The sequence below is a fragment of the Actinia tenebrosa genome, unplaced genomic scaffold (assembly GCF_029948245.1).
Source record: "Actinia tenebrosa isolate PJP-AT-01 unplaced genomic scaffold, QUT_ActTen_1.0 utg1892__unscaffolded, whole genome shotgun sequence".
NCBI classification, from domain to species: domain Eukaryota; kingdom Metazoa; phylum Cnidaria; class Anthozoa; order Actiniaria; family Actiniidae; genus Actinia; species Actinia tenebrosa.
In genome coordinates, this window is record NW_028292597.1 from 34094 (window position 1) to 46445 (window position 12352).

At 45.1% G+C, this 12352-nt stretch overlaps 1 protein-coding gene and 1 long non-coding RNA gene across 2 annotated transcripts in view; both read left to right on the plus strand.

Annotated features, from left to right (window-relative positions):
* LOC148904351 (uncharacterized) overlaps positions 1 to 12352 on the plus strand; it is a 52880-nt gene that overhangs the window by 18788 nt on the left and 21740 nt on the right. The window lies entirely within an intron of this gene.
* LOC148904352 (uncharacterized) overlaps positions 1 to 12352 on the plus strand; it is a 27706-nt gene continuing 15354 nt past the window's right edge. The window contains exons 1-2 of the long non-coding RNA XR_016118934.1: positions 1 to 464; positions 542 to 700. This is a non-coding gene — a long non-coding RNA (uncharacterized LOC148904352). The remainder of the gene's footprint in view (positions 465 to 541; positions 701 to 12352) is intronic.

Here is a 12352-nt window from a genome sequence, read left to right on the forward strand (position 1 = left end):
TAATAACTATATATTGACTTTGCACTTATAATGAGCAATTCAGTTCATCATTAATAGAAAACCTTCTCAATTGATGAATAAAATTCTAAATTACCTCGAACGCTGGAAATAATTAACTCATACGGATCTCAAGATATAGTTATAGTGCATACCATCTAGGCTCAGACTTCAGCCGTTGGGATTTCTTGCGCCCGCGATACTCTCCCCCATTGTTTCGTGCGCTTGCGATACTCTCCCCAGTAACAGGGGAGAGTATCGCTGGTACGCGAAATCCCAACGGCTGAAATCTGAGCCTACATTAACGTACCATCTTGCTTTGGAAATTATTTTCAATCCAAATTATTGAAGCCAGTCAATAGCCTGCAGTACCACCTTCCTCTAAGGCCCTGCACCGTTTTGTTTTTGTTTTTAGAAAACTAGTCTGTTGGTCTCCCTGTGTCATGGTGAGAAACGACCAATGATCGGTAGGTAAATTTATTCTCCATGTTGACCATGGGCAAAGACCGGTTTTGACTGCAATACATGTTTTACATCAGCATAGACTATATGGAAAGACACTGGACCTCTTGTGTCTCCATACATGAAGTACCAAGCCTGGAGCAATATGTATGTCCCATCAGCCCTTTCGGTCGTCATACATCTTTGTTATCGTGTGATGAAGAGTATTTATGGAGAGACGAAAAATCTTCATTTATAGACGGTAAGAAACTTTCAAAACCTCAAAGGAACTATTGAAATGTTGAATTGAATACTATTGGTTCTCTGAAGGCTTTCCCCCCCTGATATTTGCTGGGTTTTTTTCGTTGCTGTCTTTTTGTCGAATAAGCGAATGCTTTTTGTGCAACGTGTGTCTTCGAAACTTGGTTTTAAGCTTTACATTTTGCCAATCTTACGATATTTTGTTGTTGTTGTTTTTGTTTTTTTAACTTTGAAAAGCTTTTAAGAATCTGTATTACATCGTTTTGTGAAAATATTTGTTCAATTTACTATCTTTTAAAAGAAATTCTAATTTTCTTAATTAAACTGATAAACTAATTTTCTTGGTTTTACTCTCTTTACGTGCGTAACTCTTGCTAGACTCTATACTTTGCACTGCGAATCTCTACTGCATGTAACTTTAGTAACAATTCAGACTCTAATAGAACATTGGAATGGTAGACTACCCTTTACTCATTAGTTAGTAGTAAAATTGGTGTTGCAAGGTAGTTAAAGACAATATTAAAACCAATAGCCAAGAACAATGTGTTTGGAGCTGAACGATACATTACAAAAACTTTTCACGGTGTATAATTTACCTTTTCACTATTACTGTTTCATTAGAAACACTGATGCAGCTCACACTAGTTTTTAGCTAGTTATATCTTTTCATTACAAAAGCTGTGTCCCAGAATGAAATAGAGCTTGCTACACTAATAAAGACCAACAAAATTTGTCTGATATGGTTGGCAAGACCATGATTTAGCTGCTATCGTAAAACTTGCCTTAGCCCTGCAGTCACAACATGAATTGAGTTTGTCTTATGTGTTGTTCTCTCCTATGCTACAAGGCTTTCGGTTTCCTTCCTCTGTAAAAATCAACATGCGAGTTGAGAGAAATATTTTCAAAAACATACTACTATAAAAACTGGGTTTTTTTTGTTGTTAGGGCAATAATCAACATTGACAAAACATTATTTTTACTCTATAACAAAAAACGATTTTTAATGCTATTTCTGAAATAGAAACAGATATTGGATGAGCAGCAGTAAGGGGGACTCGCGAAGTCCCCAGGAACCTATCACGTTTTTACGGGGATTACCCGCGTTTACGCCTATGGGAAACTTTTTGGCGGCATGGAAATAACCCGTGTGAAGTAGGTGCGTTACACTGTTAGCTTACTGCTGCTGCGTTGGAAATATTTGTCTTATATATGCATGAATGTAAAAAGTTCACCAATGACTTCTGTATAATTTGCCTAAGATCCAAAGTTAACATACCCAAGCCCAAGGGTTTCTGGTGTTGTGGTAAGAAAATGCAAATAGAAGACGACACGTCAGCACAGTGTTACGAGTGTGGTAAGAATATTCGTAATGCCGTACCAAACGCTACCAGAGAGCAGTATTATGCCAACGGAGGTCGTAAGAAAACACCTTATAAGAGAATAAAATACTTTAGGGACTGGATGAGTCATATCCAAGGTTATCGACTGGTATATTTAAACAACGAAGTAAGGAAGAAAATCATAGACCACCCCCGCAAAGCTTAAGGAAAACGCTGAAAAAATTAAAACTAGGAAAATATTACAAAGCTATTCCCTATCTTTTATCTGAAATTACCAATGAACCCATCCCGGAGGTGTCTAGGGATGTGATGAGTAGAGCTGAGTGGTTGTTTTGCCGTTTGGATAAGAATATTCCCCATTATCCAGACGCGATTTACGAGATCTTCCAGGAAATCGACCCCGAGCATCCGCTGTTAGTATGGATACCCAGACGTTGACGTGAATTCAAAGTGAATGTTTATTGAGCGAGTTTTCTTTGTAGGTCTTCCTTTGCTTGTTCGTAGATCTTCTTTCGGGTTTCGTCGGAAAGATCCCTTATGATTGTTTTTTTGGTGCCCGATTTTAATTCCTCGTACTTCTTCTCTTCTGCCAGAATCAAGGAAAACTCCACGTCGTCTATCTTACGGTCGACAAGAGCTTTGGAGACGAGGTGGGCAATCGTGTTAGACTTTGCACTTGCTAGGGCTATGGTCGTGTCATGTTTGGATATCTTATTCGATAATTGTTTCATGATGCCCGTGGAGACAGCGGAGACAATACCACAAGCCGCCCCAACGCCGGCCAAAGGGACACCCACAACGACGCCGGGCCCCGTCAAAGAAGTAGCAACACCACTGCCCGTCAAAGCAACAGACAAAGATCCCGTCGTTACCGGCCGCCTTATGCAGAGTGCTGAGGGCGCGGGCATACTTCTTCCTTACGTTCTCGTAGTGTTTAACTTGTGCGTCCAAGTAAGCCAGGATTAGGTTTGCTTTGTTTAAGCGAAAGTTCTCAGCGTTTTCAATTGGTGCTGTGGTGTGATAGTTTGGAACATCTGGGTACAACTGAGGTGCTGATGGTATAACATCCATTATATATACTAATGTACGACGCTTTTGGGAATGATATTGAGGAGCAGCCACGTCACGACAACCGGGATTACTGGAACTGGAGGGCATTTAGGAAGATGTTTCCGCATGCAGACCCCAGTAAGTTCGAAAGAAGACCCGATGGGATTTACTTCAACGGCGAAAGAATGTACAGTAATGCGGACTTGAAGGCACCAAAGCCCGTTCGTAAAGAAAGGCCACCAAAACCCGAGCATAAAGAAGTACCACCCAATTTTCCAAGGAATCTATTAATGGCCAAGGAAGATTACCCATTTTACGACGCCCAAGGTGGTATAAACGACTTCGATAAATTGGTAACGCATTTGAAGATTCCAGTGGGTCAGCAATCATTTGACGTAGTAGTAAGGGATATCTTTAAAGAGACGATGTTGAAGCATACGTCGGGTAAAGAGGCCAAGGAATGGTTAGCAGGACCCAACATGCGGTATTGGCCGCAGCAGTTAAACTTTGCTATTTGAGCTGCCACTAAAGGTTGTGGGGTTGCCGCGGATATGTTTCATATTTCATTTATGCGGTTTCACGTCGCCTTTACGGTGAGGAGGTTGTTGAAGGAGCTTAACGTACCCCTACCAGGAGATGAGGTGTTTAATTCGATGAATAACCGCTACGACTCCGCTGCCCTAGAAAGGTTAATTAACGAGTTTGAGCCACAGCAAAGAGACTTTCGTTATAAGGAGGGTAAGACGCATGGGTTGGGCATTGTTTACGTTTGGGGTATTAATGCTGCGCGTCCGGCAGACATGGATCACCAAGAATACCCCGGGAAGGAATTAGAGTTTTACGATATGGGCGGTCGCAAGGATAATAACACGCTAATTGATAGGATTCAAATGATTTTTCCTAGCACTTGGGATCCGTTTGTGTTAATGAAAGGAAAAGGTTTAAGGAATTTCGCTAGGATTAACCGCAGCATAGAGGCATTCGTGTACTGCATCCTGGGAGCGCAGGTAAATACCCGCAGCCCTATTGTTGGATCCCAAAGCGCTTCACAGGAAACGCAACAGGAATTCCTAACCCTGTTTGAGTCCGCAATAATAGAAAATGACATATCTAAATCGGTGCAGAGATATCAATTAGCGGTGCAGCAATCCAAAGTGCGGCTGGATTACGCTTTGTCGCCTGGTTGTTGGTTAATGCCAAGTAATTTGGTCATCAACACTAATTCCGTTGTGGGTTATAACAACAAACTTCAACGAGCTACTAAGGATATGAAGTTTGGGGTGAATGACGTGAACTCTGACATGACCAAGGGCATTCCTCACTTCGTAGAGAAACCAAAAAAGTCACACGAAACGAAGCTACCCGTAGTTAAGGTATCAAAGAAGGTTTTACCTGCGATACCTGAGGAATACGACCACGACCTACTAAAAGCCGGCTTGGTCGTTGCGGCTATTAGTTTGGGATATTATATATGGACGTAAGCAACCCACATGTGGATAAGAGAGGCCCTAAAGGTGACGAAGGACCACGCGAGCCAGCCGGTCCCATGGCGCGAAAGTATACCATAGATTTACCATCGTCGATTAAGGTTGACAAGTATATCCCGAATCACTCGGGCTTTTATACGGATGTGACTGTAAGTCCGGGAGTCACGAAGAACGCTAGCGATTTCGATACTTTCGCGCTGGACTTTGTATTAGATAATGATCCAATGAAATGGACCTTTACATACTTAGTGAACATGAAAGACGGAGGGTGGTATACTTTTTGTCCATACCCACTACATCATGAGAGTGGCTCCGCTTATGGGTACCATGAATTTATATGAGATAAGAGGTAACATTAAACTAACTAGATTCGAAATGTTTAAATTATTAATATAATGGCGATGAACAACCCTTACGTAACTGGAGTAGATTGTGTTTATACGACTTACACAGGCGAGAAAAAATACACCCAGGCGGCTTGGGTTGATGTCACGGGCATGTCCGTGAATTTGAACTACTCAGGGAAGAAGTTGATCCTTTGCAGCATTTGCATTGGCACGAGAAGCCACGCCAACGTGGGCTTTCGACTTTGTGATGACAACGGCATACTGCAGCCAATGCGCGCGAAGACGAACAACAGGGAGCCTGCGCATTTTTCCGTAGAGCCCAACCCCCAGAGCGCCGAGAATCTATCGGTTTGGACTTTCCACATGGTAGCCGATTGCCATGGGCTAGTAAAGCTGCAAATGCGCGTAGACGATACGGGAAAGGTTACGGTAAATAGCATAGAGGACCAAAGAGATAAGCCTTTTAACCACGCAACCATTAGCACTCTTACGGTGGTTAGTCTCTAGAAGCAAACTATGTCTGCTGAAATATATGAACCCACACACAAAGGAGGATTGGTTTTCCTATTACTTAGAAGATAAGAAACACTATGGGGACAAATGGTATGATACTGACCTGTGGGCAGAAGTTGGTGGTTTGGGATTGATTATGTGTACCATTAGCATTAGTGGCTGGAATAGCTGCAATGTGGGGTTTAGGCTAGTTGATGAGACCAACAACCCATTGCTACCTTACAGGAAAAAATATAAGGCCCGGCATTCGGCTCATTTCTCATTTGAGCCCCCAACGAAAAGCGCGGAGAACCTAACGTCGGTGACTTTTCATATGATAGCTAATTGTCAATATGCAAAGCTTCAAGTTCGTCCCAGCGATGCCCTTAACGCAAATCCTAAGTATGCCGGCTTCGTTGGGATAAACACCGCTTATTCTACGCATGATTCTCCTGCAGATGCTACTTGGAGTCATAAGCCCATTAGCACCATGACTGCTATGCCTCTGATACCAAATTACCAAGGCGGCGCGAATACTATCTTTACTTATCCCCAGTCGAGGACGCCTGACGACGATAAGCCCCCAGCAACACACAAGGACAAGGCTAGCCCTTCATCTTCTTCAGGAGTACCACTCCAATAGCGACGACCAAGATCCAAATGTTATTCCCCACGAACTTCAACAGTTCGCCGCCGGTCTTCAGTACCAAACCTAAGACGCTACCGAGCAGCCCTGGAATGCTGGCTGCCATTTTTTTTCCCAAGTCCGTTAGTCCACTGCCTAATTTCTTTACGCCCGCGCCCGTAGCCTTAAGCGCGGATAGGATTACACCTACCACGCTGGAAATAGCGATCGCAAACGCCAGCGGCACGCCATACTTCAAAAGGGCTCTTTTTACCTTTTCCTTGGTGGTAAGCCCCAGCTCCTTTTCCAGCTTTTCCTTTTCCGCCTGTAATTCCGCAAGGCGTACCTCGAGGGCCTCCACTTCCTTTTGAGCTGCCTCCCTTTCCTCTTCGGGACGAGCCTCGTCATCGATTATTTCCTGTTTTTCGGATATGTTTTTTTCCAGGTCTTCGATGGCCTGAGTTCTTTGCTGGATTTGCTCTTCTTTAATGTTGATTTCAGCAATCAACTGCCGCCGCTCTACTAAAGACCCCTCTATGGTGGTTTGTAATTTCCTAACTTCCTCCTGACTCATGTTTAGGTCTTTTAAGGCAAGCCTGAAGGCCTGTCGAGCTGTATCCCTTTCATCTAAAGCCTTTTCGGCTTCTCGTTTAATTTGCAGTATGCTTTCGTCTTTACTTTGACCCAGCCGCAGCAATTGTTTTTTATAGCTTAACTCCTTTTCCTTTAGCGTTTTTTCTAACACCCCCGTTGGAGCATGTGATTTCTTAGCCTCCTCCAAGGCTCTTTCTGCTTTATCCCGATCACGTAAAGCCTGATCTAAGTGTTTCGTCATTTCTTCCATTCTTACGTCTCGTTGACTAAACTTTTTCTCAGCATTAGCAAGTAGTCGACTTTGCTTTTCGTACGCCGCCTCTTTTTCTTCCAGCGCCCTTTGCAGCCCCTCGGCGCGTTTTTCTAGTGCGACCCTTTCATTCAGGTTTTCCAACCTTTCTAACGCACTCCGGGTAGCCACTTAGAAGCCCCTTAATCTTGCCACGTTAACCTTGACCGAGCCATTTTCGTCGATAAGGAGCTGTGGTTTGGTCCAACGGTCCTTGTCGGGATACCTCAGGTCTCTAACGCTTATTAGGACTTTGTTTTCGCGCTCTGTAAGTTTTACGCCGTCAGTGTCAAGGTGGGGATAACGCTGCTCCAGCTCTTGCTTTGCCCACTCTACGGTTTCCCGCGCGGCTGCCTCTGGCTGCCCCATGTTATGAAGCTCCAAGTACTCGGGAATGGGTTCATTAGGCTTCTTAGATATCCACTTATCTCTTAAGGCAGCTTTGAAGCGTTCCCATTTACCACCATACTTGTTTTCTAGGGCTGCGTCGTAAACTAGGGGGTCGGTATCCGCGCCTTGAGTCCATGCGTCGTATTCTTCGTCGTTAATATCGATTTGGCCTTCTTCGGTAAGGGGGTCAAAATCCGTTCCTTCTACTTCCATTATATATGATAAGCTCAAAGTTAAACCCCAACGTATTACCTAAGCAGGTTGGCGGACTGAAAGCAGAACGCACCTTTCACCGGGTCACATTCACGCCATCCAGCGCAAAGCCAGGGGAAACCCTGTACGTAGGCGTACCCCGTCCAACGGATAACCTAGTCTTAGTACCCGGCACCTTGGCGTTAAGGTTTGACCTAGCAATACAACCAAGCACAAAATTAGAAACTTACGTCGTTAATAACGCAGGCCGCAACTTGGTCTCTAAGATGAGAATCAAGTTTGCTGGGGAATCCCTTTTGGACATAAATAGGTACGACTTATACACCACCTATAAGGACCTATGGGTAACGGCCTTTGACCGCGCACAAAGAATAGAGCAGGGAATTGGCAGCGTTATCTTACGTAAGGTTCGCAGCGACACTAAGACACAACCTACGGATTCTGGCGACGCAACGGCAGTAGCAGACGCCACGAGGATAAAGACCGCCTATGGTATTAAGTACGTTATCCCGCTGGACTTTGAAGTGATTACAAACCACGGCGCGTATTATCCCAGGCAGTTAAGTGAACTACAGTTTGAAGTAACCTTAGCAGACACTACTAATATCCTAGAGATGGATGCGTCCGGAACGGCACTTTCTGGGAGCATTCACCCCTATTCCGTTACCAACTTAGAGCTGCAGTATGAGACCGTGTACAGCGAAGAGTTGGCCCGTAGCGCCGGTATGGAATACAGCGCCGGAAAGGCATTCCTTTACGACCACGTGGTGATGTACAAGACGTTCAGCTTCTTGGATAAGACGGATGAGGTTATCAACCGAAGCATTAACCTCCCCCGAAGAAGTCTCACGGGGCTGATGCTGGTGTTTGCCAAACCCTATGAGGCCGGCAGGCGCGACTCAGAAGCCTTCCATAACCCCAACATTACTAACGTGGGGGTAAATGTCAACGGAGTACCCAACAAGGTCTACTCCCAGGGGATAAAGCCCGCAGACGTATACAGAGAGGCAAAGCGTAAGTTTGGCGACCAAATTAGCCCTGAGGAATTCTTTAAGGATAAATATGCGCTGTGGATCGATATGCGCACAACGAACGACGAAGACCTACATGGTCAGGGTTTACGTCTAGTAAATACGCAGGATGGCATAACATTGGAGATCAAGCGCACCAAGAACACCGATGCCGGCGGCGGCGACAAAATAAACTGCTACGTCTTCGTCGTGTCTGACGCGCAGTTAAGCGTGGAAATGAATCAGCTAAAGAGCGTTGCCTATAAAAATTGCCCTTACGTATAATATGCTTCGCGTATTTCAAAACAACGAAACCAAACTGCAATGCATAGTGCAAGGCGACAAACTATACTTCAAAGCAAAGGAGGTGGCTTTGGCGTTGGGCTATGAGCGCCCTAGAGATGCAATTAGAGCACACGTATCTGAGAAATACCAGAAAAGATGGGTTGATCTACAAGGGGCTTCAAATCACCGCTCCCCTACTACGCAACCACATTCCGTGTTTATATCCGAACCTGGTTTGTACGAACTGATATTTAGCTCCAAACTACCCAAAGCTGTGGAGTTTCGTGATTGGGTCTTTGAGGAAGTCCTACCCGCGCTGCGTAAGGACGGTCGATATGCAATAGAAAAGCGGTTTGACGGTCCAAACAAGTTGGTATTCAAAATAGAAAATGACTTCGACCTGCATAAAAAGGTAGTGGACTACATCCGCAGGTTTTACCCCAAAATGCTCGTGACCCCTGGTCTAGGTGAACTGCAGGACTCGGATGGAAAGCGCATAAAGTGCTGGCAGAAGGGCTACCAACGCGGCCAGCCCAACCTGCTCATCTTGAATGCACACGTGCGATACCGTGGTTTCTGCGTAGAGCTGAAGACCCCTAAAGGCAACGGGGCATTATCTGAGGACCAACGTCGCCTGTTGCAGAGGTACAAAGAAAACGGCTATAAGGTAATAATTGGCAACGACTACGATGTCATTTGCAGGGAGATCGCGGAGTATGCACAAGGAATTCGCCTGCCATGTAGGTGGTGCTGCAAGCGCTTTAAAAGCGCGCAGACTCTGGCAACGCATTTGAGAATATTCCATAGGTATAATGGACAAGGATAAATTTAACGAGTTAAAGTTCATACAAACGCACTGGCGCGATTTGGTGGTGGGGGAGATTTACGAGATAAAGAATTACGTGGTCTTTGAAGACATCGACCGCCTGCGCTTGGTCTTAAAGAATAAAAAAAGAACATACACCCTTTGGGCGCCCGATAGGATAAGGTACGCTATTGAAGGGCAGGACGTTACCCATGTTATGAGTCATGGTAAGAGGGATGGTAGGTGGGTATTTGACGAGGTTAAGTATGAGCCCGAGAGTCCTCTGCATAATTGAACTTCATACCTCAGTTCACTAGTGCGTCTGCTAAAGTCCGCTGCGCTTTAGGATCCGCGGAGCACCAGTGGCCTACAAAGGATTCTTCGAGAAATGCACTGCCACAATGAAGGCAGGTGTATTTTTTACGCGGTTTAGGTTTGGGTGTCGCAATGCAATCTGCAAGGGGTTCGCACGTAATACAGTCCATATATTGAAAGGGCGATTAGGAATCCTCCTAAGAATGCTGTGAAGTAGTATAGCATATACTTAGGGCTCTGCAAGGCCCTTTAAAAGGGGTCCTTATTCTTATTTATTATTATTGGATCCTGCAAACCTCCTTTAAAAGGGGTCCTTATTTTTATTTATTATTATTTAACCTTAATAATAATAAATAAAAATAAGATCAGGATTTGAAACTCTTTGCGCAAACCCTGATCTAACTTCCTTACTAACCCTTACGGGCGATCTTATCTTTTAAGTTATTACCGCTCCAACTTTGGAACGTATCTAAGTACTCCTTAAAGGTGCGGGGATTAGACCGTGGATACAAGCACTGCCAAATATGTTGATCACTTCTTTGACAGCCGCAGTACTTGCAGTCTGCCTCCCAATATTCTCTATCCTCCCAGCGCACGCCTTCGACGCGGTCAAACATCGCAAAGCGCTGATCTATTTCTTTCTTACGTTGCGTTAACCGCCTCTTAGTTTCCTTTGGACAACATCGCGCCGCAACGTCGCCATGGTCTAAGCAAGCCACGCCCTCAAGGTCGTAATTGCCGCGGCAACGGAAACAATGCCACTCTTCATCTTTGTCCTCCTCGCAGCGCTCACATACATTCTTTAAACAGACGCGGTTATCGACGTGATACTCCAACATCTGCACGCTGCTAAAGAGGTGATTACACTCCTTGCAACGCCTTTCGCGTGCCTTCTTAACGCATACCTTCTTTTCCAGGTGGTATTTTAACATTTGCTTGCTGCTGAACTCCTTGTTACACCGCTCACACTCCATATATAATAAGGATTTAATAGCCCTTATAAGGGATACCGCATGAAGTCCTTAACGGACTCTTTTGCCCAGCCCGCCATCGTCAAGAGCGCGCCAAACCTTTCCGCGCGCTTCAGACCACACATTTCATCATACAACTCCTTTACACGTTCTCGCAGCCGGTCTATCTCCTCCCTTTGCATTTCTATGGTGTCTCTTTTATCTTTTGCGTCGGCGACAATTCTTTGCACTGCTTCCACCGGTGTGTAGGCACCTTCCATATGTATCAGGGAACAAGTTCCCTTCGAAAGAAGGGATATAATGAACCCAGATCACATGCCTTGTAACGCTCTGATAGTAGGACCCACCGGCTGCGGAAAGACCCAATTTGTGGTAGAGCAGCTATTAGGACCCTTTAGATACCGCTTCGACTACATAGTGCTATTATGCCCCACCTACGTGAATAACCGCACCTGGACGGGCATAGGAGTGAAAGATGACAACTTCTTTGTAGATATCTTAGACCCTAACGAGTTATCTGGGCATCTTAAGTTCTGGCATAAGCAATTCCCTAAAGATACACAGACACTCCTCATACTGGATGACATCGCCTGCGGGGACTGACGTAAAAAGGCGCACCTCCGAATTAGTGAAGCTTGCCTTCAGCGGTAGACACGACAATATTAGCGTTTGGTTGCTCTCGCAGCAGCTTACCAGCGTCTCTAAGCCCTTCAGGGAAAACATAGGATCGCTTGTCGTCTTCTACACACCCAGTAAGAGTGACCTGGAAACCATCTTAAGCGACTACGGCGGTGAGATATCCAAGGAACAGTTACACGAATACATGCGGCATTTAAAGACGCACCAACATTCCAAGATGATCTTCTCTTTGAGGTTTCCGTATTCCATAAAGATCTGCGATCTTTAAAGTCTTTGATTCCTAATGTATATGGATATTGAGCAGCTCTTAGATGAAGTCCCCACACAGTTAGACGAAAGTAACCTTAAGGAACAACTTAACATCCTTGTGTCTTCTGGGAAGTGTAAAGAAATGATAGGCAAGGAACTTACCCACGAGCAAGTTAATAAGCTGTCCGACGAGGAAGTTAAGAAGTTCCATAAGAGGTATGAGGCTGCCCTTGCAAGTAAAACCACGGACGCCGTAGCAGATTCCGCTATCCGACTTGCGACTAAATTGCTTGGACTTGCGCTGCCCATAGACGACGTGGAGCAACTGCGGAAGGACATAAGCGAGGACTATGTCATCGCCCAAGAACTTAAGATAACCTGCGGGTGGTTGTCTTTGAAGTGCGGTAAGTTAATGGCAGTCGCCTCTGCGGCTTTGCACGTAGCTCAGCACGTCGACTTGAAGGAGGTACTGGTGTCTTGGAAGGACTTCAAGAAGGACAGAGAAGTCGAAAAGGTCTTCCAGGCGGCACTTCCTGAGGTACCTGATCAAGT